Here is a 27499-nt window from a genome sequence, read left to right on the forward strand (position 1 = left end):
TGTCTCCCATTCCACCTCATGGACCATCTCACATTATCATTCATTTGTGGTGAGTACCTATACAATGTATACTTTAAATTTGTGTGTAAGGCATATTTGGGGCTTACATTTGGATTGTGTCGCGAGTGAACAATGGTAATTGAAGAGAGAAGGGAAGGGTTCTGTAGCTCAATCTAATAATTACAAGAGTCACTTGTATTGCAAATGTTGATGCAAAATTAAAGGACAGCGTCGACGTCAAGCTAGCAGCATTATTGGAGGGGAAGGAGAAAGCCACATTTCCAAAATAAATATTTTACATGTAGGTTTTTGCCATCTGCAAGCAAGAGCCTACTCACACGCACATAAATATTGCGAGTTGCAATTAAAAGAGGCAAACTTCAACAACTGAGGCTAAATGATACAATTAACCTCAAGAGACAACGTGAACAAAGGTCAAGGTTACAATTTGCAGACACAACATTCCTTAGTGGCATACCAGGCTGATTGAGTATGTGTGCGCGCACACACACACACACACACACACACACACACAAACACACTGAATAATGAGAACATTCGTCTTCATCATTAAAGAGACTAAGCTCCAATAATCAGCATTGGTTATGTTACCGTTGTTAGATTTTAGCCTCATGTTAGGAACTGTGCTTGGTTGTGATGCCTAATCATTCATTTTCACCGCTCACATATTGACAGTACAGTAGATCTGCAGTGTCGCCATTCAGCATCATGATCCCAGCAAATGGGAGAATTTATGATCAAAATGTGATTATTTTTTAAATTATGGGAAAACCTGTCATTTTTTACCTATAATGTCCATAATTAGGCCGTTTATTGGTAGGGGAGCCATCTCATTTGCCTGCATTGGTAAGGCGGGTGCTTATCAACGCCTACCTCACTCACGGTGCAACAAAAAATAACACAAGGAACACACACAATGTACACTGGTGTACACTGGTGTGATTGAAATAGGAATACACACACAAATATACATGTCAAACAATGTTATGCTCATTTATAAACCCACAAGATATGCTGGGCGGCCCTTGGGTACACGTACCAACAGGGACATGGTTTTATTTCCATAATAGGATCAATTGTATTTATGTTTTTTTTTTCAACAAATTCAGTATTCAGTATGAGTAAGATTTTTAAATATGTATGAAATTAGCATTTTAAACAGTGCATATTGAAAAACAAGCAAGGCACGCCTAAAAATGACTGTCCAAAGACATGATGGATGATCTTTAGCAACAAGAATTTTATTTGGTATTGGGTAATGGAGTGTGTAATAAAGAACAAAGAAATATTTGGTTGTGCTGATTTATCACCACAGACATAATTAAGTGTACACAAAAACAGCAGCGACGTTGATATGATGTTGAAATATAACAGCCACCTTATCATTGTCACAGCAAATTCTCTGTTAAATGATTTGTCAGCCTCAGTCCCATTTGTTTTTAGCTTGTGCTCACTGAGACAAGCGCTTTCCTCCATCTTCATGCATCAAAGTATGGTCCATGCAGTCAGGTGTGGGGGCAGGTGGGGCTGCTTGGGTGACTGACTGGCGGCCAGGCCAGCTTGTCGTCTGCCCTTTTGCCTGCAAGCTGGATATTTGTAGTGTTCAGCTGTGTTTCTGCTAATCATGCGGTAATAAAGAAGAAAAAAACTGCTCACATTGTGACATAAATTTGACCGTTAGACAGGAAATGAAAAAGGTGAATGCCTCTGTAATGCAGGCTTATTGGACATCCTGACTGCTCTGCGGAAGTCAAGTGCAAGACTCTTGGGAACAGGATATTGGCAAGCCTGATATGCAGTAAACACAGCATATGTGCATTTTACCGCAAGGGTCTTTATATACAGTATATTAGTTTACATTTACAGGATTGATTTGTGTTGTCTCAGCCAAATAATGTCAGGGGTTTCCAAAGTGCAGCCCAGGGGCCACGGCACACCAAAAAACCCAACAACAACAGCAGAAATTGGACAAATCTGTAGTAATTTTAAAAGAATGATGTGAAAATACTAAAATGAAAAAAGTTGTAGCTGGTATTTTACGAGATTAACCATAACTTAATGGAAAATAACATCATTATAGTATCGCAAATTTGAATGAAAAAGTCATAGTATGATGAGAAAAAATCAAAACAAAGAATTATGTAATTTTGGGAAAAAATTTGTTGTGAAATAAGTCATAATTTTAGAAGCGTGAATTGAAAATTTACTGTGCATAATTACGAGAAGAAGATTTAAAAGAAGAATGTTGAAATTGTCGAATAATAACACAAAATACAGAATTATATAAAATTATATCCTTTAATATTTAGGAATAAAGTCCAAATAAAATGAGAATAAAGTCATAATATCCCGAAGAAAAGGAAGGAAATTCCATCCCTCCAGCAGCCTTCGTAGGGAAGGAAGTAAGTTGAAAACATTAAATGCAAAGAAAAAAAAAACAGCATAAAATCAGAAAAAAAGACTAAGGTTCATAGTAATGATACACTTTTTCACCGATATTACACAAGTTGTTAGCATCCTGTTTGCTAGGGAACAAAATGGCCACCAGAACCGAAAGTTATATTTTTCAAAGGATGTTTTTGTTTAATTAATGTTGCACATTGTTCATGAACACAGCATGACAAACAAGACAATTGTCACAAGCAAGGTTGCAAAAGTATGTACGATCTCATTCCAAAGGTTCCACTTTTACAGAGATGACCTTGTCACAGTCATTTAGTTGTCTTTTATTATGTTGGCTGTGGGTTGCATTGGTGATGAGAATTCATCATAAGAATGTAATGAATCCAGTATCGCCACCACTGCCATCTCTCACCACAATCAAGGAGCATATCAATCCCAAATGAGCATAATTATTTTTGGGAAGACAACATATGTACTACATCTTGTTAGAGTGTGCAAGTGCACATAATGCTGAGGTTCATGAAGGGTTTTTAATGCTATTAAAAGGGATTTGACCAGCAGATGGCACTGTGGGACTGATTTTCACACATTGGGGAATTTGCTTTCAAGGCACCATCAACTTCAACCCTGCTGAACGGTAGTGAGGGGACACAGCAACCCTGCCTTTACACCATGTTTCTAATTTATGTGGCAACATTTCAAGACGTTTGTGTGTGTGTTTGTGTGTGTGGATGATGTATGCGAACCCCAGGTTTGTAGGAGTGCTGGTGTATGTGCGTGCTGCCCATCTGTGTGTGCAAGAGGGAGGTTGGGTGTGTTTGCAGTTTTGTTATCCTGTCATAGTTATCCTCATCCAGCTTGCCATTTAGATTTGGACAGCAGCCAATAGCAGGATGCGCAATCTCAGTGCCACTCTTTCTCTTGCTCTCGCTCCTGCCTTCTCCCACTTTCTCTTTGGACAATTGGATTAGTGCAGAGTGATAGAGAGGAAAGCCAGAATCTCACTCCCTCAGCCAGTTTCTTGTCCTCGTGCCATGCATTATAGAGTCACACAAATAGGAACGCACACACCGACCACTGCACTGCTGCCACTGCATCCCGAGGCTGAGCTAGCTACAGTAGTTTGATATCCAGATGGCTTAATTACTGCATGCACACTAGTCACACTAGTGTGAGTGTGCGTGTTCTTGGGAATTGAAGGAAATGGTTTTGTCGAGGGCATTGACGTATACCCTTGGTTTTCTTCTTCCTGGTTCTTTGCATCAATGGTCATGCAATTTAAAAGGTTATCAAATTGTGTAAAAAAAAAAATAGTAATACATTTGGTTACAGCACTGGACTCTAGTATCAATGGGGAAGAAGCCCAGAATGAAAGTAAACAAAGGACAAATAGCAGTCACCACATCCCAAAAGTGAAAGTTACATTTGTGAGAAGGTGAATGTTAAGCTTGTGTGAGAGAGTGAGAGCCATGCAACTTTTTTGTGTTGGCCTCTTCTAGTATTTATCCATCAGTCATACTGTATGTATGTGTCGCACAACTCTGATTGTGCTATGTGAGTGTCAAGACTTCTGTTTGTGTTTTTCTGCTCTATGATCCACTTCTGCTGTCATTTGTGGCAATATGGTGGACTACTACAGTATCTTTATGAAATAACATAAAAATAATGTCTTCCAGGATGTCATGTCAGGCATTGGAGTTCTGTTCCTATAACTGCACAAGTCGAGTTCTAGTGTAAATCAACCTACGTTGGATAGGATCAGGAAGGAGTACATCAGAGGGACATTACATGTTAGAGGCCTTGGAGATAAAGTCCTTTAGGCCAGACTGAGATGGTTGAGACATGTCCAGAGGAGAGATAGTGAATATATTGGTAGAAGGATGGTGCCAGGTAGGAGGCGTAGAGGAAGACCAAAGAGGAGGTTTATGGATGTAGTGAAGGACGACATGAGGGTAGTTGGTGTGAGAGAGACAGATGCAGAAGACAGGGTTGGATGGAGGAGATTGGTTTGCTGTGGCGACCCCTGAAGGGAAAAGCCCAAAGAGAAAGAAGAAGACACTGCTTAGTTATCGGTTATATTATAATTATATATCAGTTAGTTATATTCCATACTTTATCCTGAATGATAGTTGTGGCAGACGTGTTGGTCAGTTTGTCCATCTTTTAAAGGGGACCTATTATGCTAATTTTTGACCCTTTGTATTGAATTGTGGACTCCTGTAGAGCAGCTACACAAAATAACCCACACAGAAAACTTTCCAGATCTTCCAGGATCTGCACTTAGTCCAGCTGTATTTCCTTGGATTGGTGCTACCCGCCAAAACAGTCTGTTTTTATTTATACGCCCCACAGCCCGCCCTTGGACACGGCCCCTCCACTTGTGATTGGTCACACACCCAATGTACGTCCCGACTACCGCGAACAATGTAAATAATAATTCATAATAAATGACAAAAGTATTTTTAGAGCGAATTGAAAAGTTTTTAGGCACTACTGGCAGCTCATGATCTACTGGTTGGAGACCCCCGACTTACCGTTTATGAACTCAAAGAGTAGGCATTGTTGGTGCTCCTCCAACCTCGCCTGCAAGGAGCACTCATTGGCGGACACACGTTGTCAAAAGCACTGCTGGTGCTGTGGAGCTCAGGAGAACTGGAATGCAAGGGCGCTGTGTCCACCTCGCCATTCCAAACATCTTTCAGGGCTCACTTCCAAATGCGCAAACCTCATTCGGTTGAAGTTAAAAACTTCTTCATCTATATATTTTTGAAAAACTGTGATAGAGTAAAGCCCTGAAATTTGGGGATTATTGTATTTTTCAACCCTGTGCACGTTACAAGTATGATTGTACGGCCATCATAACTTGTGGGGGTTTTGTGCATTATTGAGTCATAATGCGACAATAAAACATTATTAAGACATATTTTTTGTGTCACTGTCCAACAGAAAGAAAACGTTTTGTTGGGAGGTTTTGTCGCATCATTTGAGAGAACTTGGAGATGTCAGCTTCTTAAAGAATCCAATACAATGAATGAAAGACTTGTTTTCTTTTCATTATGCCCTTGTTTAGGGTGATTGATAATGGAGTAAAGAATAGTATGCAGCTCACACACATAAGGGGTGGAAGAGGAAGATAAGGTAAAAAGGAGAATGCATGGGGAAAAAAAGCAAAGCTATTGAGGAAAGGATACAGATGGGGAGAAAGGTGCAGCAACTGCAAGTGTTATTTCCCTGATGACCTGTCTCCCCCCGGTGACCTACTTCCACTATGGGTTACGTCAGATCCCATCCACTCAGTAATTCATCTCCCTTTAGAGTATATGTCCGTGTGTGGGATTGTTTTGCTTTGTGTGTGTGAAAGGAGAAAGGGACGTGTCGTTTCCTACGATGCTGTGTACTTTAAAACAACTTTTGTTTTGCTGCATTCATACATGGTACATGCCGAATACCAGAGATCATTTATCCAACCCTGAGATTCTTTCTGCATTCCTTTTTGAGGAAGCAACCTTGGGCATATTCTTATTGCCAGCAGTACAAATAAATTCAATACAATGAATGTCTTGCTTGTTCTGCTTGCAAGCACTGTGACCCATCCTCTTTTCATGCTAAAAACAGGGGTGTCAAAACCTTTTCCACAGAGGGTCACATACAAAAAATGAAAAGCATACAAGCGCCACTTTGATATTTTGATATTGTTTAACATGCTGAGAAAGTTATATAAAAATTATATAGACAAGTTATTGGAAAAAAACAGCATCTCAACCTTTTGCTATACATAGGTGAAATGTGTATTTATTTGAACTTCAGTTGTTGCTCTATTTTGTCATCATTATTGTTCGTCTTTTTGGTTTCTCACCGCAAATATGGTGCTTTCAAGGACCACCAAACAATATGCCAAATCTGAAAGCTTGCTAAAATGTTTGGGCCTTTTTTTACAGTGGTACATGTATACTGTACATTTTAACTGTATAATAGATGTAATTTATTTGGAAATAAAATGACATTCCAATCCATTTTCTATGCCGCTTATCTTCACTTGGTTCATGGGTGGGGTACACCCTGGACTGGTGGCCAGCCAATCACAGGCTGGAATCAACTAGACCAGGGGTCAGCAACCTGCGGCTCCAGAGCCGCATGTGGCTCTTCAGACTCTTTATTGTGGCTCCCTTTGCGATGCTTGAATATTTTTAACACCCGAGTGGGGAAAATGCACGTCTTTTGTAATGAGTTTTAAAAAATCCAACTTTGTCTGAGACCATGAATGCATCCTGAGTGAGTTCTGACTGCTATCCAGTTCAGTACATGAAGAAAAACAAGTAATACTTACCTACAAATCTAAAAAATAAATTCGAGATAATTTAAAAACAGCGGCATGGGAACTTGTTTTTACGTTTACAGTAGTTTACACATACATTTATGTAAGTTTATCTCCAAAACTAGCAAGAGTACTCCAACTCGTCTTTTCTTATCTGAACTACTTTGATACCCCCAAATTCCCTCCAATGTTGTTTTAAACATACTATATGTTTTGCGGCTCCAGGCTATTTTTCTTCAGTGGGCATTGGGTAAAATGGCTCTTTTCATAGTAAAGGTTGCCGACCCCTGAACTAGACAAACAACCGTTCACACTCACATTCATACCTATGGACAATTTGGAGTTGGCAATTAACCCAACATGCATTTTTTGGAGTTGGAGTACCTGGAGAAAACCCACGCACACAACTCCAAACTCTACACAGTGATGCCAAGCGGATAATCAAACCCAGGTCCTCCCGATCTCCTGACTGTTTTCTAACCCAGTGATTGTCAACCACTGTGCCATGAGAAATCGTTAGGTGTTTTTTACATTTCCTTAGTCACCAATGAAGGCAGACCTAATGTCTTTATGTTTGTTGAAACAACAAGCTTCAGATTAATCAACAAAGAAAATGATCATGATTGTATTGTTGTGTACATCTGCATCTATTATTACAGGTCTGTTTCTTTGGATTTTGTGCTGCCCATGAAAACGGACCGTTTTAATTTATTTAATTTATTATTCATTTTAGCATTCGGTAGTGTGTAAATGTTTTTGCCAGAATACCAGTATTAAAAAAAACTCAGGAAGAGTCACTGATTGTGGTGGAAAAAAGCTATTACAGTAAACCTCGGCTATATCGGACTCGGATATATCGGAAATTTGCTCACAACGGACAGATAAAAAAGAACCAATTTTTCTGTAATGCATTTCCAATAAAAATTCATTGCATATATCGTATTTTTTATAACGGATGTTGCCTATTTCGGACAAAATCTCCAGTCCCGTTCCAATTTCCCTCGCCTATATCGGATGGCCGCATCGTGGCCTTTGATCCATCTTTGATCCATGTTCACAGCCAAAGCTGAAGATTATAACATCTTTGTATGATTTACAGACATGTACATGAGCATGTACAACGAAATTAAAAAAAAACAATCTCAAATCTGTAGAAATGCCTTCTTGTTGCTATTAGCGAGGTTTAGAAACCAAACGATAAACGTAAACGCAAACGATAATGACGTCACATGCTATTGAAATGTATGGGAACTTGCCGACTTGTCAATAGCCTGTGATGTCATTATCGTTTGTGTTTACGTTTATCGTTTGGTTTCTAAACCTCCCTAATAGCAACAAGAAGGCATTTCTACAGATTTGAGAAAAAAAAATATTTCGTTGTACATGCTCATGTACAGTGCATCCGGAAAGTATTCACAGCGCTTCACTTTTTCCACATTTTGTCATGTTACAGCCTCATTCCAAATTGTATTAATTTAATCTCTTACCTCAAAATTCTACACAAAATACTCCATTATGACAATGTGAAAACGTTTTTTTTTTTTTGAGTTTTTTTGAATTTATAAAAAATAGAAAACTAAGAAATCACATTTACATAAGTATTCACAGCCTTTGCCATGCTCAGGTGCATCTTTTTTCCAATGATCATCCTTGAGATCTTTCTACAGCTTAACTGGAGTCCACCTGCAGTAAATTCAGTTGATTGGACATGATTTGGAAATATAATAACTGTCTATATAAGGTCCCACAGTTGACTGTGCATGTCAGAGCACAAACACCAAGCATGAAGTCAAAAGAACTGTCTGTAGACCTGCGAGACAGGATTGTCTTGAGGCACAAATCTGGGGAAGGATACAGAAAAATTTCTGCTGCTTTGAAGGTCCCAATGAGCACAGTGGCCTCCATTATTCGTAAATGGAAGACGTTTGGAACCACCAGGACTCTTCCTAGAGCTGGCCGGCCTTCTAAACTGAGCGATCAGGGAAGAAGGGCCTTAGTCAGGGAGGTGACCAAGGCCCCGATGGTCACTCTGTCAGAGCTCCAGCGTTCCTCTATGGAGAGAGGAGAGCCTTCCAGAAGGACAACCATCTCTGCAGCAATCCACCAATCAGGCCTGTATGGTAGAGTGGCCAGACAAAAGCCACTCCTTAGTAAAAGGAACATGGCAGCCCGTCTGGAATTTGCCAAAAAGCACCTGAATGACTCTCAGACCATGAGAAACAAAATTATCTGGTCTGATGAGACAAAGATTGAACTCTTTGGTGTGAATGCCAGGCGCCATGTTTGGAGGAAACCAGGCACTGCTCATCACCAGGCCAATACCATCCCTACAGTGAAGCATGGTGGTGGCAGCATCATGCTGTGGGGATGTTTTTCAGCAGCAGGGACTGGCAGACTAGTCAGGATAGAAGGAAAAATGAATGCAGCAATATATAGAGATATCCTGGATGAAAACCTGCTCCAGAGCGCTCTTGACCTCAGTAGACTGGTCATGTACCTTGACCATATAGACAGTAGACATTAGCACACAGCCAAGATCTCAAAAGATTGGCTTCAGAACCACTCCGTGAATGTCCTGGAGTGGCCGAGCCAGAGTCCAGACTTGAATCCGATCGAACATCTCTGGAGAGATCTGAAAATGGCTGTGCACAGACGTCTCCCATCCAACCTGATGGAAGCTTGAGACTTATTGCAAAGAAGAATGGGCAAAACTGCCTAAAGATAGGTGTGCTAAACTTGTGGGATCATATTCAAAAAGACTTGAGGCTGTAATTGCTGCCAAAGGTGGATCAACAAAGTATTAAGCAAAGGCTGTGAATACTTATGTAAATGTGATTTTTTTTGTTTTCTATTTTTAATAAATTCAAAACATGTCAAAAAAACTTTTTTCACATTGTCATAATGGAGTATTTTGTGTAGAATTTTGAGGTAAGAGATTAATTTAATTCAGTTTGGAATGAGGCTGTAACATGACAAAATGTAGAAAAAGTGACATGTAACATTCCGGATGCAATGTACATGTCTGTAATTCATACAAAGATCTTATACAGCTTTGGCTGTGAACATGGATAAAAGAAAGTTCCCCTATGGCATTGCGTGTCCGTGTAATGAATGTGGCGGACATTTTCCGGTATACGCATATAACGGATTTCGCTTATATCGGACAAAACCAGTGGGAACAATTGAATCCGATATATCCGAGGTTTACTGTAGCAACCCTGCTACCTGTATACACACTGTACTTACACAAAATAAAGACAGTTAGGACACTGATAAACTGTTACTTACTGCTGGCCCTTCTGACTCTTCCACACCACCATGTAACGTTGAAAAGGCATAGGGCTTCAGCAAGTTTGTGGGCTTGTCCAGCTGCATAGTGGCCCATGTTCACTAAACAGTCCAGTGTGAAATGTTCTTGACAGATTAAAATACATTTCTTTTCTGGTAGGCAATCAGGAACTCTAACCACTTGCACCTGATGGTATTGGAAACAAATGTGACTTTCCCTTACACCCAAAGAAAGACTTTTAATGAGCCATTGCTACCACAGAAGCAGAGATTCTCGGCATAGAGTGCGTTGTGTTTACAGCCACACCCAGAAGGAAGCTCCTTTGTGACATCACAAAGGAGCAGTTTTGCAATGCCCTCTGAAACCGAACGTTGTGAGCCATCCCAGCTGTGCACAAAATGAAATTTGGGGAAAAGGGTCACAGAAAATATAGAATTACTTTGTCAAAAGGTTTTCACAGATAGCCTTCATGTCCTGAACAAGCTGAACATTTTACTGTTGGAATGGTTTGAAGCAGCTGAGGGAAAAAAAAAACCTGGCAGAATTGGAAGCGTTGGAATTAGGGATGAGCTGGATGCTCGTTATAAACGTATTTTTACAAGTATGAAACAAGTAAATTTAATCATTATCTCCATACATATAACCAGCATTGACTGGCCACAGCATTAGGCACACTTACACAGGAGCTCATGAGTGTGTATAGAATATTATTCCCCTCTCAATATGTTGCAGTGTGCACCTTGCAATCTTTCATAAACTACACTGTGAATTGTTTTAAGACAGCGGGCATGATTGTGCCTCAGTCCCTGACAATGTTTTTTTTTTTTTTTTTTTCGGGTGGTGGCTGGTGATATAAAGTCAGTTGGAAAACTGCTTGTAGTACTATAGTACAATAGTACAAAACCGACTGATGTACAGATGATGTACATTTGAAATGCAGACTGAATGTTGAAATGAATATGAATATGAACGACGGTCAAAGACCGAACCAGCAACCATCAGGTTGTCACCCTGAATGTTAATGTTACAGTAATGGAATCACTAATATTCCATTACCTGAATGATGTTAACAGCTTATTACACCAAAACGGAAATGACATTTCCTTTTTCAGAACCACTCTCTAAGTGTGAGTCATTGTTTATGTCATGAAAAACAATCTTGATTATAAAATCATTGATATTGCATATGGCAGTTTCATTACTAACAAAAACAACTTTGGATTTAAGCCGATTGTTTGCTGCAATCTTTTTTTTCCACTCTTTCTCCCTTTGTAATCCCTGTCTTGCTCACTGCTGTCAAAGATATTCCCTAAAAGTATGTCAGAAAGCGAGGGATGAAATGAAGAGGTGGTAATGGTGGCAGGTGTTGTATTTGAAGTGTGAGTGTGTGCTTGTCACGGGGGTACAGGTGCTCGAGCAGTGTCAGAGAAAACAGCAGTCTCAATCTGTGATGGTCTGATTGGCCAATTAGGGACTGTTTCCATGCCATACACAGCAGTCAATTTACCTTCTTTTTCACCGTCTCTCACACTTGCTCCTTTGCTCTTATCCTTAAGTGTCTCCATCTTTACCGCGATCCCATCTGTCTCTTCCAGTATCTCGTCGCCTTTTTCTTCCTCCCCTTCAATTTGCTCTTGCTCCTCACTTGCCCGCAGCCTTATTTCACCCTTCTCCTGGAACCTTTAACCCCGACTTACCACAGTCTCAGGAGGTTTTTGCTATTTTTAACTGAAAGTGGATGAAAACAGTGTTGTTTTGCTCTCTGTTAAAAACACATATTTGCATATGTTGCATACATTTGACAATGAGACTCAAAGCTATGGTAATAAATAGAGATGTTCGATATTGCCGAGCATTTCATGACAGATTCCGATATCAACCAACAAAAGTAGTAGTTTGAAAATAGAAAACCTGTTTGAAACCTTCAAAATATGTATTTTAACATTAGTATAGCCCACTAGACAACACCTTTATAGTCACCTGTACACTTGTTATGTCCAATATAGTCAACATAATAAAAGGAAAAGACACTTAAGATATAAATAACACATAATCACCTTTGAGTTCCTTGTTCTATTTTTAAATCCCTGTTCTGGTAGCTGCCCTACAGGAGTCCACAACTCAATACAAAGGTCTGAAAATGAGCATAATAGATCCCCTTTGATCAGGTGATGGGCAGCCTACTTCTCTTTGCTTTTTCCACTTTCCTGACCTATAAATGTATATAATGAGGTTTGCGCATTTGGAAGTGAGCCCTGAAGGAAGTTTGGGATGGCTCAAAACACTCGGTTTCAGAGGGTGTTGCAAAACTGTTCCTTTGTGATGTCACAGAGAGCTTCCTTATCCGCGTAGCTGTAGGCACAGCACAGTCTGTTCCTTCTCCCAATCTCTGCTTCCCCCACCCTCTCCCAAGCTCTGCTTCTGTGTTTATGTTGCTTGCAATGGCTCGTAAAAAGTGTTTCTTTGGGTGTAAGGGAAAGCCACATTTGTTTCCAATTCCTAAAGACGCCACCATCAGGCACAAGTGGTTGGAGTGCCTGATTCCCTACCAGCAAAAGAAATATATTTTAATCTGTCCACAGCATTTCACACTGGACTGTTTAGTGAACATGGGCCACTATGCAGCTGGACTAGCCCACAAACTTGCTGAAGCACTACGCCCATCGGTGTAGTATTATAGAGTATGCATACAGGGAGCGGGGTTGCTAGTAGCCATTTCCCACTACAATCAGTGGTTCTACCTGAGTTTGTTTTTTAACACTGGTACTCGCAGAAAACTTGTAATAACCGCATGGCACGCTACCAATGCTTTCGAAAACCTGGTGGTAAACCACCAGGCTTTACCTGCTGGTAAAGCTACTTACCATTACCATTAGTTACCATTACCAGTGGAACTGTGAACTGATTATGTGAGTGAACTGATTATGTGAGGCACTCAATTGTAATCTGATGCATGTTCAAATGAAATAAAACCATTACCATTAAGAGACGTCTTGGAGTAACCTCTTTTTTGGAGAAACTTTGGACTGTCCAGTCTCTACTACTGCTTTAAAGCATTTAAAAAGACGAAAATTATTTATTATCAACTCCTATAATGTTGGGTTCGCAGCTAGCGGCACAATACCGGAAGTCTTTCAAAGCACTCAGGAGTGTGACCAAGCACAGAGGAGTGGCGGTGCCTGGAGGTGGACGTGAGTGCAATACAATCAAACAGAATCCAAAAAAGTACAGCTGTAATCGGTGCAGTTTCTGGAAGAACTAGGAAGCTTTGTGTGGTAGTTATAGTGTGTGGCTGCTCTATCGGGGTCCACAACTCAATACAAAGGGCCGAAAAATGAGCATAATACGTAGGTCCCCTATAATGTTCGTCTGCAATATATTGCTTACTCAAAAAAATAGTGTCACTCCCATTTGTTGTTTTGGCATTTTGAATCTCTACTTAGAACCTCCTTAAGATCCGACAGTGCAAAATATTAATTCTTGCAAGTCTTAAAATCTTGATCAGGAGTATTTTTTTGACCATTTGTATTTGTTTCTTTGCCTTGGGCACATTTGTACTCTAGAGAGGGAGAACAGAGCAGTGATGTGTTTGCTCCATCAACACTTCCCAATTTGACATTCCCACACGTGTAAGGGGAAAGCTCACTGACTGACATGTGTGTTCACAGATGTTCAAACACAACTATCAGACATTCACAGGGTTGTTGTTCACATACACACATTGACGCACACATACCGCATGCCTACATCTTTGCTGCCACTCCAGGAGTGGGCTGTCCTCCCTTTTTGAGCACTTTGATATTGTTTTCAAGGCTGGATTCCTCTGACCTGCTTTGATATTATGTCAAGTTGTCTTGTCATCTCCCATCTCCCTGTCACTCTTGGAATGTCAAGACATCAGGAGCTTGGAGTTCTGTTCACATCTTATTTTTTTCTTTTGTATAAATTTGTACTCTACATTTGCACATTCGCACAACACTTACAAGAAGAACAGACTACCATGACCAGCATTAGCTAGGAGTGGGTGGCAGATACATGTTATTTAATACTTTTAGATACAGGCTATTTGCAGGAAATTCATTCCAAGATCACCTGCAAATGTTGCATGACTGAGATTCCCATATAACGTCTTTTTGGGGGGTCCACGGTGTGTGCTTGCGAGTGGCCAGACGAAAGCCATCAGACCAGAGAATTTTGTTTCTCATGGTCTGAGAGTCATTCAGGTGCTTTTTGGCAAATTCCAGATGGGCTGCCATGTTCCTTTTACTAAGGAGTGGCTTTCGTCTGGCCACTCTACCATACAGGCCTGATTGGTGGATTGCTGCAGAGATGGTTGTCCTTCTGGAAGGCTCTCCTCTCTCCACAGAGGAACGCTGGAGCTCTGACAGAGTGACCATCGGGGTCTTGGTCACCTCCCTGACTAAGGCCCTTCTTCCCCGATCGCTCAGTTTAGAAGGCCGGCCAGCTCTAGGAAGAGTCCTGGTGGTTCCAAACGTCTTCCATTTACGAATAATGGAGGCCACTGTGCTCATTGGGACCTTCAAAGCAGCAGAAATTTTTCTGTATCCTTCCCCAGATTTGTGCCTCAAGACAATCCTGTCTCGCAGGTCTACAGACAGTTCTTTTGACTTCATGCTTGGTGTTTGTGCTCTGACATGCACAGTCAACTGTGGGACCTTATATAGACAGTTATTATATTTCCAAATCATGTCCAATCAACTGAATTTACTGCAGGTGGACTCCAATTAAGCTGTAGAAAGATCTCAAGGATGATCAGTGGAAAAAAGATGCACCTGAGCTCAATTTTGAGCTTCATGGCAAAGGCTGTGAATACTTATGTAAATGTGATTTCTTAGTTTTCTATTTTTAATAAATTCAAAACATGTCAAAAAAACCTTTTTTCACATTGTCATAATGGAGTATTTTGTGTAGAATTTTGAGGTAAGAAATTAATTTAATTCAGTTTGGAATGAGGCTGTAACATGACAAAATGTAGAAAAAGTGAAGCGCTGTGAATACTTTCCAGATGCACTGTATGTGTGTATATATGTATAGATATACGGTGGGTGGGGGGGTCTGCCGCCTGGTCCTCCATGGAGCAGTGGGTCCGGACCACTTCTGTCCCAGCCGGGGCGGTCCTGTGTCGGTGGTCGGGCCTGGGGTTACCTGGGGCGGGCCGGGTTCCGCTTCCTGTGGGTGCAGGGGGTCGGGGGGGGGGGTGTCGTCTCCGGCCGTGGGCGGGCTCCCTTCCAGTTGGCGGGGGGGCTCTTGTGCCCGCAGGTGTGTGGCCCTCGATGCCCTTCTGCCCTAGTGGGGTGTGGTCTCTCGCCAGTCTCGGGGGTTTGGCTCTCCTCCGGCCTGCTGGCGCCCTGTTGCTGATTGGGATTGCTCCTCCTTGGCCCCTTTGCTTGTCTCTTTGGGGGGATGCTTCGGGGGCGGGTCTTGGGGAGTCTGCCCTGGCTTTGCCCGCACCCACGGGGCCAGTGGATCACTGGTGGTTAGAGCTTGACCTGGCTGTGCGGGGCGATGTTTACTGGGTGGCAGAAGGCAGTACCTCTCCTTTTGTCATTCTCAGTGACAATTACACATTCACACACATGCATTCACACACATGAGCACACTTACGCACACATATATGAATATGCACACCAACAGAAGTACACATCTCCATATGTGCACTCACAGCACATGGGTGCTTCTCTACACAATACCATCTTATCCATGATGTCTTTACGCTATAGGTATGCTATTATTACAGTCATAATGATGTCAAGCAGTGAGATTTTAATCACTTCAACTGTATGGCTGTAATTCTGTTTACTATCATGGTTCATGTCTTCATTGTTACTATTGCTACTGGTAAGTTTGACTGTTTCATTTCAGTGATATCATCTCCATTGTGACCCTTAGCCATCATTGACGTTTAACTGATGCAGTCCTGTTTGTCACTGTTGTTGTTATGGGAATTGTTGTTGCTGCTGTTTTTGTCTCTCTCTCTACTGTCTGCTCATTTGAGAGGAGAAAGGTCTTCTGAGACATCCTGAACAGTCCAGTTGTGACTTGAGAATACAATGGCCTGGATGAAGGAGAACATTCCTGGGCATATGAAAAATGCTACAATTATTGTAGGCCAGCTAGCTAAAGCTGTGAAGGCAATCTGAAATAAAACCAAATTGTTAGGCCTGTGTTCGAACATTCACTCTTCATACATACCTGTACTTAAAGTATAAAAAAAATAATAAATAGGGTACAGATATTCTGTCCTCTGGTGTGTGTGTGTACCCATTTCTGTGGGGAAAAAAACTGTCCCTCATTCTTTTGGTACAAGCCTTGACTTGCTTTATACTTCCTGCCAGAATGGGTGGTCGCTGTCTGACAGAATTGTCCTTACTCTGCTGAGAAAGCCTGAGGTGGTGATGTCCTACAGAGGTGGCAACTGGCAGCCGATGGTCTTTTCTGCTGTCCTTACCACTCTCTGGAGCGGGGTGGCCAACCAGTCAGAGATCAAGAGCCACATTTGTTACTGTGCGACTGCAAAGAGCCACATCATACACATGATCATTCCCCCCTCACACACAAACCTTTGCTCAGCCAGATTTATTGTAAACAGCAACATAACAATAAAAACTGAATCCTACAAAGTACCAAGACGACATGACAGTCATTTTTAAAAAACGTAATGTGTGTGCTCTTTCTCACACAAACAGACAAAAATATTTTTTCTCTTACCTGACTTTAATCAGTGGGGCCTTTGACAATTGTTGCCTTGAACAATGTTCTTCCAATTTGGCTTGTATTCCGTTGTTGCCACTTGAAGCAGTTCTTTCACATGGGTGTCAATCAGAACAGATCGATGCTTGATTTCACATGTTGCAGGGTAGAAAATACAGACTTCTAGATGTATGTCAACCCAAACATTAACAGTATCTTCGGTGTAGCTTGTTTAATATTTTGCACACTTTTCCAGAACTGAATGGTCCCTTCCCTTAATGCAGATTTCAACTGGTCCGCTTCACAAAGATCGATGATCTCTAACTCAGCCCAGCCTCATCTGTGACTAGAGGGGCTTTCAAACAGCTTGTCCCGGTATTAAATGAGTCGACAAGGAATGTAATATGTGGGTTTTTCAGTTGAACAGTGTGGCGGGACATTTGAAGGTCTGATACCATTTGTTTAAGTTTGTTGTTTTCAGGACACTTCGGTGAAGACTTCGGTGACTTTGCTGAGGCATTTTTTAAAAATAAATTTACACGCAAATACTGTAATGAACTAAACTTGGACATGCTTTCATGCCTTCAATAGACCAGCACAGAGCCACGGTTTGGCCACCCCTGTGTGAGGACAGACTGGATTGTTGCCTTGTAAAACAATACAAATGGCCTCTTCTTCATATTAGTCATCAAACATGTCGTTAGTCTGCTCAAAAGCAGAGTGTATGCCATGCTCTCTTGACTCTAATTGGTGATGTTGGACCAGGAAAGGCTGGGTTACATGACATTCCCAAGGAACTTGAAAAAACCTCCCCGTTGATATGGCGTGGAACTGCAATAGAGTGTCGCTGCCTCCTTTAGTCCAGAACCATCTTCTTCATTTATAAGTGATCAGAAACTAGGATTTGACTAGGATAAGAGTCTGTGGACCTCGTCCATGTATGCTCATCCTCAAAGGAGATAAGTCCAATCATGGTGGAATCATCGGCAAACTTAACAACAGTGTTGCTCGGGTGAACAGGTGTGTAAATACTGTACAAGATTGGACTCAGGACAGAGCCGTGGGGGGTGCCAGTGTTAATCATGATAATGGATGAAATGTATGGGCCCATTTACGCCAGCTTGGACCAGTTTGCTGCTCCTTAATCCAGAAGCAGATGCTGTGTGTACATTTCCATATGGTAATATGAGGAAGAGAAAATCAAAGCAACCAAACAGATGACATGAGTCAATGAGATATCTGGGTGAATGACCTCCCTGATCTGTTTCCCAAAGAAACGCTGCAACTGACCATCTATACTGCTAACAAACAGACTCAAATCCATAATGATAATCAAGTTGTACTCTCATGTGGTTTCTTCCCATTATTTGTCACTATTTCCTTAAATATCACTCTCTCTCAACATAACTATGTCATGGTTTGGATAACAATATCGTACTTGAGAGGAAAAATATATTGAAATGTCAGAACAAAAACTGGAGATGAAGTAGAGATGTCCTTGCTTTGAATATACAGTATTAAAGGAGACTAACATTCACTGACAAGCCTTTTTGATATTAACAGTGGATTTGCTTGGCCTACTTGTTGTCCTTGAGTGTGTTTGTGTACATAATCACACTTGCTGGTTCATCACACAAAGATCATTTTCTTTCCCCATTAGTCCATGATGTGACGACCTGTTAAAGCAAGCCACACGGACAGAGGTCAGTGTGTAATTCAGTAAGATTATTATGCCAGCCACCACATAATTGCATTATTATGTGAGAGTGGACGGGTAATGGGGCCAATATGATCAGGCAGCACTTTTACTGGTAAAGTGCTTGTTATTTGCAGTATGTTGGGGATTTTAGAGGGAGAGGGTAAATGTGTGGAAATCGAAAACCTTGTTCATAGAAATCAATAGACTCCAAAACACAAAGACATTGCTCAGTTTTAATTATATCACATGATTTTGTTGGCTGTGATTCGTTGTAATGAAGCCAGGTAAAATGCTTTTTGGAACAATGCACATCTTTAGGTTTTTAGGCAGACGCGCAGCACCAAATTCAGTTAGATTTCACCTTCGAAAGAGATACCAACAATTTTCATTGCAACAACTCTGCAATGACAATGCCTCTATTAGCAGTACAGAAAAGGAGAGTGTGATGAGAAGAGGCAGTAAGCAGCAGCAGAGGCCAATGTTAGCTCCTTGCCACACACACCCCCTCACGGCTAATTTTCAGGACAATTGGAAGGTGTGATTAAAAGCATTGTGTTTCATCAATCATAATGTGCTTTAACATTTGGGCTGAACTAGGGTGACCATATTTTGATTAGACATTATGCAGTCTAATAGCTCAGTGCATTGCAAGTCTAATTGCTTCTCATAGAGGCCTTGACAGTACACACGTATATTTTTCATACAGTTTGAAAATATTTTGCATTGTGTGATCATTGATCACTTCTTCGATAGCAACGTGGTCCAAAGAACCAGGAAGAAAGCCTAAAAAGAAGAAATTATAGTGGTTCTATTGAACAACCCGGTCAGGAACTCGACTGCTACCTCTCCTAGACACTTCCATACCTCCAAAGGTATACCATCAGGACCAAGTGCCTTCCCACTCTTCATCCTTTTCAATGCTCTTCTCACTTCCTCATTACCAATCCATATACCAATACCAAATCTTTCCCATGTCTGTCTCTCTGCCTTATCTCCCTCCTTACCGTTCAACCCAGCGTAGAAGTCATCATAGACCTCTTGTTTGGCCTTTGTCACCTCTACTTTCATGTTTCATCTGTCTGTACTCCTGTGTATTCTATTCAGTCCTGTCAATGTCCCACTTCTTCTTAGCTAATCTTTTTGACTGTATACACTCCTGCACCTCCTCATTCCACCACCAAGTCTCTTTGTCTGCTTTCTTTCCAGATGACACACCAAGTACTCTCCTACCTATCTCCCTGATCACATTTGCTGTAGTTGTCCAGTCATCTGGAAGCACCTCCTGACCATCCAGAGCCTGTCTCAACTCCTGCCTAAAAATGCTACAACACTCTTCTTGTTTCATCTTCCACCATTTGGTCCTCTGCGCTTCCTTTGCCCTCTTCATCTTCCTCACCATGAAGGTCATTCAACACATCACCATCCTGTGCTGTCTGGCTACACTTTCACCTACCACTGCTTTGCAGTCACTGATCTCCTTCAGATGACAGCGTCTACACAAGATGTAGTCTACCTGTGTACTCCTTCCTCCACTCTTATAGATCAAACTATGTTCCTCTCTCTTCTGGAAGAAATTATTCACTACAGCCATTTCCATCCTTTTGGCAGAGTCAACCACCATCTGTCCTTCTGTGTTCCTCTCCTGAATACCAAACCTGCCCATCACCTCTTCATCATCTCTATTTCCTGCACCAACATGTCCATTCAAGTCTGCCCTGATGACAACTCTTTCCCTTCTAGGGATGCCCTTCATCACTTCATCAAGGTCCAGCCAGAATTTCTGTTTTTCCTCCAACTCCCATCCTACTTGTGGAGCATGCCCACTAACAACATTGAACAACACACCTTCAATTTCTAGCTTCAGACTCATCACCCGATCTGACACTTCCTGCTTCCTACCTCCAGGACATTCTTAACCAAGTCCTCCTACTCCATTTCTCTTCCCATCTACACCACGATAGAACAACTTGAACCCTGCTCCTAAACGTCTAGCCTTGCTACCTTTCCACCTGGTCTCCTGGACAGACAGTATGTCCATCTTCCTCCTCTGCATCATGTCAACCAACTCCTTACCTTTTTATGTCATAGTTCCAACATTCAAAGTCCCTACTCTCAGTTCTAACTGCTTGGCACTCCTCTTCTCTCTCTTCTTATAGGCACATCTTCCTCCTTTCTTTCTTTGACCGATAGTAACCCAATATCCACCGGCACCCTGTAGGTGAACAGCACTGATGGCAGTTGTTGTTAACCCCTGCCTTGACCGATCCGGTATGGAAGTCGTGTTGTTGATTTGCATTGTTGGTTTGGCAAAATTTTCCTTCTTCCTGACACAACCCTCTGTATTCATCCAGGCTTGGGACTGGCAAAAGGCACTGGCTTGTACCCCATCGAGTCACCAATGAACCTAACACACATGTTTTTGGAATTTGGGAGGAAAATGGAATACCCGGAGAAATCCTACAAACATGGGGAGAACATGCAAAGTCTGTATGCTGCTGTTTTCGTTAAAATTCGCTTTTGTTTTTTGTACATGCTTTTTGTTCAATAGTGCATGTGATAAACTAGTCCGTTTGCCCTGTACTGGATCGTTCTGTAAAATAGGTTGACCAAACAAAGCAACCTACGAGTTGTTGACTTAATGTCTGTACATGTTTTTGAGTGTGACTGCTAAATAACTTGTCATGTTATGAAGATGGTGAGAAAAACTATTGCATTCAATCTTACCAGGATGCGCGGGAAGTCCGCATTTACTATAAGTTCCACCCAGTTCTCATTTATAATTATTTTTACATTTTCTGCATGTAAAACCATAACGATTCTGTATAGAATCATTTCCTGCTATAATATATATAATTTCCCAACTTGCCCTGTATTCATACTAGATTAAAAAAAAAAAAAAAAAAACATGAAGATTTTTTCCAGAAAACGTTTTTCCAAGTTTTTGAATAGAACCAATAATTTCACAATTTTTTTTGCCAACACTTATTCATAAAGCCGCCCACATGGCAGTCTCTCCAGGATTTCATCCAGCAGACTTTCCTACTTCCGCTCAAATTAATGACCCAATGAAAAACAATGGAAATGTGGACATGCTCATCACTTTTCAAAAAAATAAATAGAACGACCAGGAGAAGATGTGTCATTTAAAAACAGGATATTTGGTCACCCTTGGTTGAACAAACCTCTAATACCAAACAAACCTAAAATAAACGTAGCATTTGTTTGCCTACTTTTAGCTGGAGTCCACTCTCCTGTCTTTGTTTCTGTTATGGACATGATGCTGCTTGCTTCGCGCCCTTACATCATTCCAAATTCTCCCCCCACTTTGATGCCCCTGTTTTAGGAGATGCATTAAGTTTCCCACAGTCAATGTGCGGTCTCTCTGTATCACACACACACACAGTGAGTGGTTGCTTTCAGTGCTAATAACTGAGGGGAGGTCTTGGCCCTCTTTATGAAAATAATGTAGCCTCAGGATTCCAATCAAATTGTGGGATTTTCAGACTGATTAGAGCCACAATAGTTTTAATTGTGGCCTAAGGCTTTGGGTTAATGACACTGATGCCTTCCAATGGCTTTGTGTGTATATTTGTTTATCATAAACTCATTTGCAATATGTGAAACCAGTGAAGAGTCGCTCATCTGATCTGGCAATATGGGAAAAGTGATGGTAATCGTTTAGTTTTTTCAAACATTCTTGGAAAATCACAATTGGGAACATAATGTGCACAATTCTATCAAACATGTAAAAATATGCATTTGATAATAAGTACATACTTGAAAAATTAGTGATTTTGATTTTCTGATATTTTCTAAAGCAAAAATTTTATTACATTATGTAGATTTCAAGAAAAAAAACTGCATCCCAGCTCTGCCATATATATATGTGAATAAGCCTATTATTAGCACAAACATTACTTTTTTCCTACATTTTTGCTATATTTTTAAAATATATTAACTTTCTTTGTTTCTTTCTTTGTTTCTTTTTTGTTCCCATAATAGTATGACTGTATACCTCTGTTTTGTTTGATTCACATATGAGGACATTGGCTGGCGACAAGGCCAGGGTGTACTCCGCCCCTCGCCCAAAGACAACTGGAATAGGCTCCAGCATACCCCCACCCAAGTGACAAGTGGTATAGAAAAATGGATGTTGATGGATGTTGAAATATTTTAACTGCGAAGCATCCAAAGTATCATGGGATATGATGGGTCACAAAGGATGATCTGAATGCAGACTCCTATTTGGCGGAGGAGGACGGCACGTCTGTTGGCTGCATCTGGGTGAGCCAGTGTCAACAGAGTGTTACTAAAATGGTAATGGTAATAGTAATGGTTTTATTTCATTTGAACATGCATCAGATTACAATTGAGTGCATCCCATAATCAGTTCACAGTTCCATATATCCAAAAGGAGTAGGAAGAAGCAAAGCTTATGAAATCCTACCCTTCCTTCTGGTACTTTTACAATCAGTAACTGTTACATTAAGTTCACTTCCTGCTTTCCGAATATAGTTTAAGTTTTCTCTTTTTTTTTGTCACGTACCGAAGTACGAGGTGATATGACCATACAATGACAAAATGGGTACCATAGTAACCGTCAATATAGTGATATGTATAGCACATCATGTGTCACGCCCTGTGTGGTTTTCCATGTGACACTTTGTTTATGTTCCTTGTTTTGGGCTATGGTTTACTTTTTGGACACTCCTATTTTGTATTGGACTTCCTGTTTTGCCTCCTCTGCCTTTGTTGCCATAGCCACCCACACCTGTCCCTAATTTGTCCCCTCTATTTAGTTCAGGTGTGTGCTTCTCTTTTTGTTGGATCATTATCATTTGTCATCCTGCTACCTGAGTTGCCTTTTGTCTGCTGCTACAATTACTGGAAAAATAAATATTTTTACCTGCATTCGGTCCTGCTCTCTGCATCCTGGGGTCGCACCGCAACACAGACATGCCGAAACGTGACATCATGACTGGTTCAAGACTCTTCATCCTTCATCCCTTCATCCATTGCTTCTTGAATTGGCTCATCGTTGTGCATTGTTTGAGGTCCTTACTCAATCCATTCCATAGTTTGATTCCACCATGGCCATTCAAAAATGGCAATATATTTCCTCATAATGTTACACGTTTGTTCCCATAATATTGATTTTTTTTTCTTGTTAGAACACAACTTTTTGATCATAATATTTAGAATTTATTCTTGTAAAATTATTTCTTAAACCAAGATTGTTTAAATTTTTTGTTGTATTGTTTTTTTCTGAACATTTTACAACTTTATAAAATAATAATGATAATAATTAATGTTTCAACATTATGTTTTATGTGTCTAAAATGTTATTATGAACAATATGAATGTCAATAAGAATGTCATTGTGTCATCTGGATTAGTAATTAATCCTGTAATAAACCCTAATTAAAGGTTTATTAAAATATAATTACTGCTTATATAGCCATATAAATGCTAATAAGCATTTAATACCGAATCTTATTAATATAATAAGGCTCTTGTTAATTTTAATAACTACTTATTAAAACTTATTACAAGCACCTTAATATAAAGTGTGACCTTTGTGGTTTCTCCCACCAAGCATGCATACTTCACCAAGTTCCACTGCGTATTGAAGTAGCCTGACTTGCATGTCCTCTTGGATTTTGAAGCGTTTTCTTCCGAGAGAATGTGCTATCATCCTGCAGGGATGTGGCACTCTGCTACTCTCTGTCACTGGTGATCAGAATAGAGATGGAAAGAGAACCCGATCCAAGCAAGATCAAAAACCTTAGCATGAAGGAAATACTGCAACGTCACAGAAAAAAAAATAGGCCAGGCTACTAGGAAGTTGTCCATGTTAGCAGGACATCAAGAATGAACCGTTAACCACTATTCAATGTATCCCATGTGAGGTTATTGATGCATTTCAGAGATGAGAGGAAGATAAAAAACGGGTCCAGTCAGTTTGGTAAACCGTTCTTCATAGTTCAGTCATGGCCAACGGTTTTGAAAATGACACAGGTGTTATAATTTAGATGATAGTTATTCTCTGGTTAACGTAGGGTAGAATGTTGACAAGGACAAGGCTGGAGATGACTCTGTCATCCTGATTCAGTGCAAATAACAGACTGAAAGCTTTAAAAAGTGGTGTGGTGCTTGAAATCTTGGTTTTTCCTCAATCAAGGAAAACCTCTGCCGCCATCATTGCTGAGCCCAAAAAGGGTTTCAGAGACGATAATTTGCTGCTAGTTGGATGGAACCTAAACCAACTATTTATCAAATCATTAAGAACTTCAAGGAAAGGGCTTCAACTGTTGGGAAGAAGACTTCAGGGTACTCAAGAAAGTCCAGTAAGCATCTGGACTGTGTCTGAAAGTGGATTTAGATGTGGTATTGGGGCACCAACAGTGCACCTTTCACCAAAAAAAAGCTTGTCCACAGAAAAAAGGTGAGGCCTCACAATTAGGAGACCAAGTTCAATTCCACCTTTGGCCATCTCTGTGTGGCGTTTGCATGTTCTCCCCGTGCATGTGTGGGTTTTCTCCGGGTAATGCGGTTTCCTCCCACATTCCAAAAACATGCTAGGTTAATTGGCCACTCCAAATTGTCCATAGGTATGAATGTGGGTGGGAATGGTTGTTTGCCTATATGTACCCTGTGATTGGCTGGCCACCAGTCCAGGGTGTACCCTGCCTTTTGCACGAAGAGAGCTGGGATAGGCTCCAGCACACCCGCAACCCTGTAGGATAAGTGGTAGAAAATGAATGAATGAGTTCTCCTGTACTGTCTTGGCCATTGTACAGTATTGCGCATAAGAAACTGTTTTCCTCGCAGTTGGAACTAGGCTTTCATGTGCTGACACCAACCCTTGAACCTTATTAGCTGCCGTTTTAGCATCAAGCAGTGCATATGTGACAAGACCTGTGACTTGCAGAGTTTAGCATCCTGTAGCGTGTGTATTTAGTGTGTATTTCTCATGGCTTGGAGCTATCCAGCTCATACATACAGCTCGTACATTTTAAACATGTTAACGTAAATATCATAACCTAATAAGTCAGGTCGTGTAAACAAACATGTATTGACACTACATGCTGCAGCTTAAAAGGTATCAAGCGATGTTATGTTAGAACTGAAGACTAAACATGAAGCTGAACTCCATCCACAATGAAGACATGAGTCGTGGCTGTAGAGTCTGGTACTTTACTGGACTCATCATTACGGCATAGAGTGAAAAGTGTCAAACATACAAAAAAAAAAACACAATCAATTGTCGATAAACCTTCTAACCTGACAATGCACAAACCCAATGCAGCTTGTATTAGCATGTCCAATTATAGCATTAGCGATTTTAGCATCTTTTTAAAACATAACTTAGTGAACATTTTTATGAAATGTAAACATTATTTTATACAATGTAAACATTATCTAGTATTTTTTTTATTACATCTACTTATGACATTGATATGTCAGTCCTGAACACAAGAGACAAACAGGTGACCAGGTTCTTGTGGGCTAATGGCTTCCCTGTCTTTCTTGTTTTTATTTTAACTAAAACAGGAAGTGATGTCACAGTCTTGAAGCTAACTTTGTTGACAACCAGAACATAACAAAATTAGCATAGCTGAACTAAAGACAGTTTTTAACATTATTATTGATTATTCATCAACATGACAAGCGAAAACGATTCTTTCAAAGGGATGTACATTTAGAAGATTTACTCCATTCATAACATGTTTCCAGGTTATACGCATATACGTAGTGCTCGGTGGCAGGACTCGATGAAGTCACACATGTTGTCATTCCGCTGGTTTGGCCATGCTGTTGTCATCGTTGCCGGTCAACATACTACTCAGGTCAAGGGTCACCAAATGTGGGTATGTGATTCAGAATGAGACAGAGGCTAAGGTTACGTGCTATAAACCGTTTAGTCTCCAGTGAATTGCATGCAGAAATCCCTTAGTAACAATTGCTAATGACAATCAAATGGAAGTGAAACTTGGTGACAAAAGGTAATTAATAAAAAGTCAGCAAATACAGACTCCAACAACTCCTAAACACCCGTGGATAAGTTGAGACCTGCACATTCACCACGCAAAATTTCAAGAGTTTTCCAAAATTATTATTTCTCTTGTGACCTTTTTTGAGCCACCAATTGCTTTCTTTTTTGTCATATTGTATTATGCATTAGGGCTGCACGGTGGAGAGTGGTTAGCATGCAGGCCATACAGTCAGGAGAGGGGAAGACCTGGGTTGGACTCTCCGCTTGGACATCTCTGTGTTGAGTTTACGTGTTTGGGTTTTCTCCAGGTACTCTGGTTTCCTCCCTCATTCCAAAAACATGCTAGGTTCATTGGCCACTCCAAATTGTCCATAGGTATGAATGTGGATGGGAGTGGTTGTTTGTCTATATGTGCCCTGCTGGCGACCCAAAAATGTATCGTTATGCCAACCTCATCATGCCATGCCACGGAATCTTAAACTATTGAGAAGAACGATCTCTACTTTCCAGGAAATGGAAAGCATCTGTTAATGATGGCACCTTGAGGAGAAAGAAAAGAGGGTAGGCTACACCGAGGATGGGTAGTAAAGAAAGGCACACATTTGTAAGTCTAATAGCATCCCGGCTATAATGAACAGTGTTTGCGGTCATCATCAAAGATGGGAGAAAATAATAGCTCACCCCAGGTTAGAAAAAGGGACTGGAGTAAGAGCAAGGCGCTCGGGTCAGTAAAGGGTGCCAATAATGAATACCAAACAGGACAGGATCAATAAAGAGTCATGTATCTGTTACAAATAGACTGAGATGTGTGATGTTTGTGTTTCCCTGTGCAGGGTGCGGCATGTTCAATCTTAGGATGCACATCATGGATCTTACATGGGCTTCATTTTCATCTCCAAACAAAATGGAAACCGCATGTTGACAAATGCAATACATGATGCTATGATCTAGCCTAGGGGTTGGCAAACTACGGCCTGCGGGCAATATATAATCCAGCCTTTTAAACATTCCCAAATGATTACTTTTTAAGCTTTTAAAATGGAGGCTGCAGATGCCAATAATATT

The 27499-nt window shown here is 40.7% G+C and overlaps 1 long non-coding RNA gene across 1 annotated transcript; it reads left to right on the top strand.

Moving 5' to 3' along the window:
* Nucleotides 1–16: 16 nt before the first annotated feature.
* LOC144899773 (uncharacterized) lies at nt 17–27499 on the top strand. Its single transcript, XR_013628059.1, has 3 exons — nt 17–49; nt 26624–26742; nt 27268–27499. It is a non-coding gene; the product is annotated as an uncharacterized LOC144899773 (long non-coding RNA).

The sequence above is a fragment of the Doryrhamphus excisus genome, linkage group LG9 (assembly GCF_037039965.1).
Source record: "Doryrhamphus excisus strain RoL-2023G ecotype Guam linkage group LG9, RoL_Dexc_Guam_v1.1, whole genome shotgun sequence".
NCBI lineage: Eukaryota > Metazoa > Chordata > Actinopteri > Syngnathiformes > Syngnathidae > Doryrhamphus > Doryrhamphus excisus.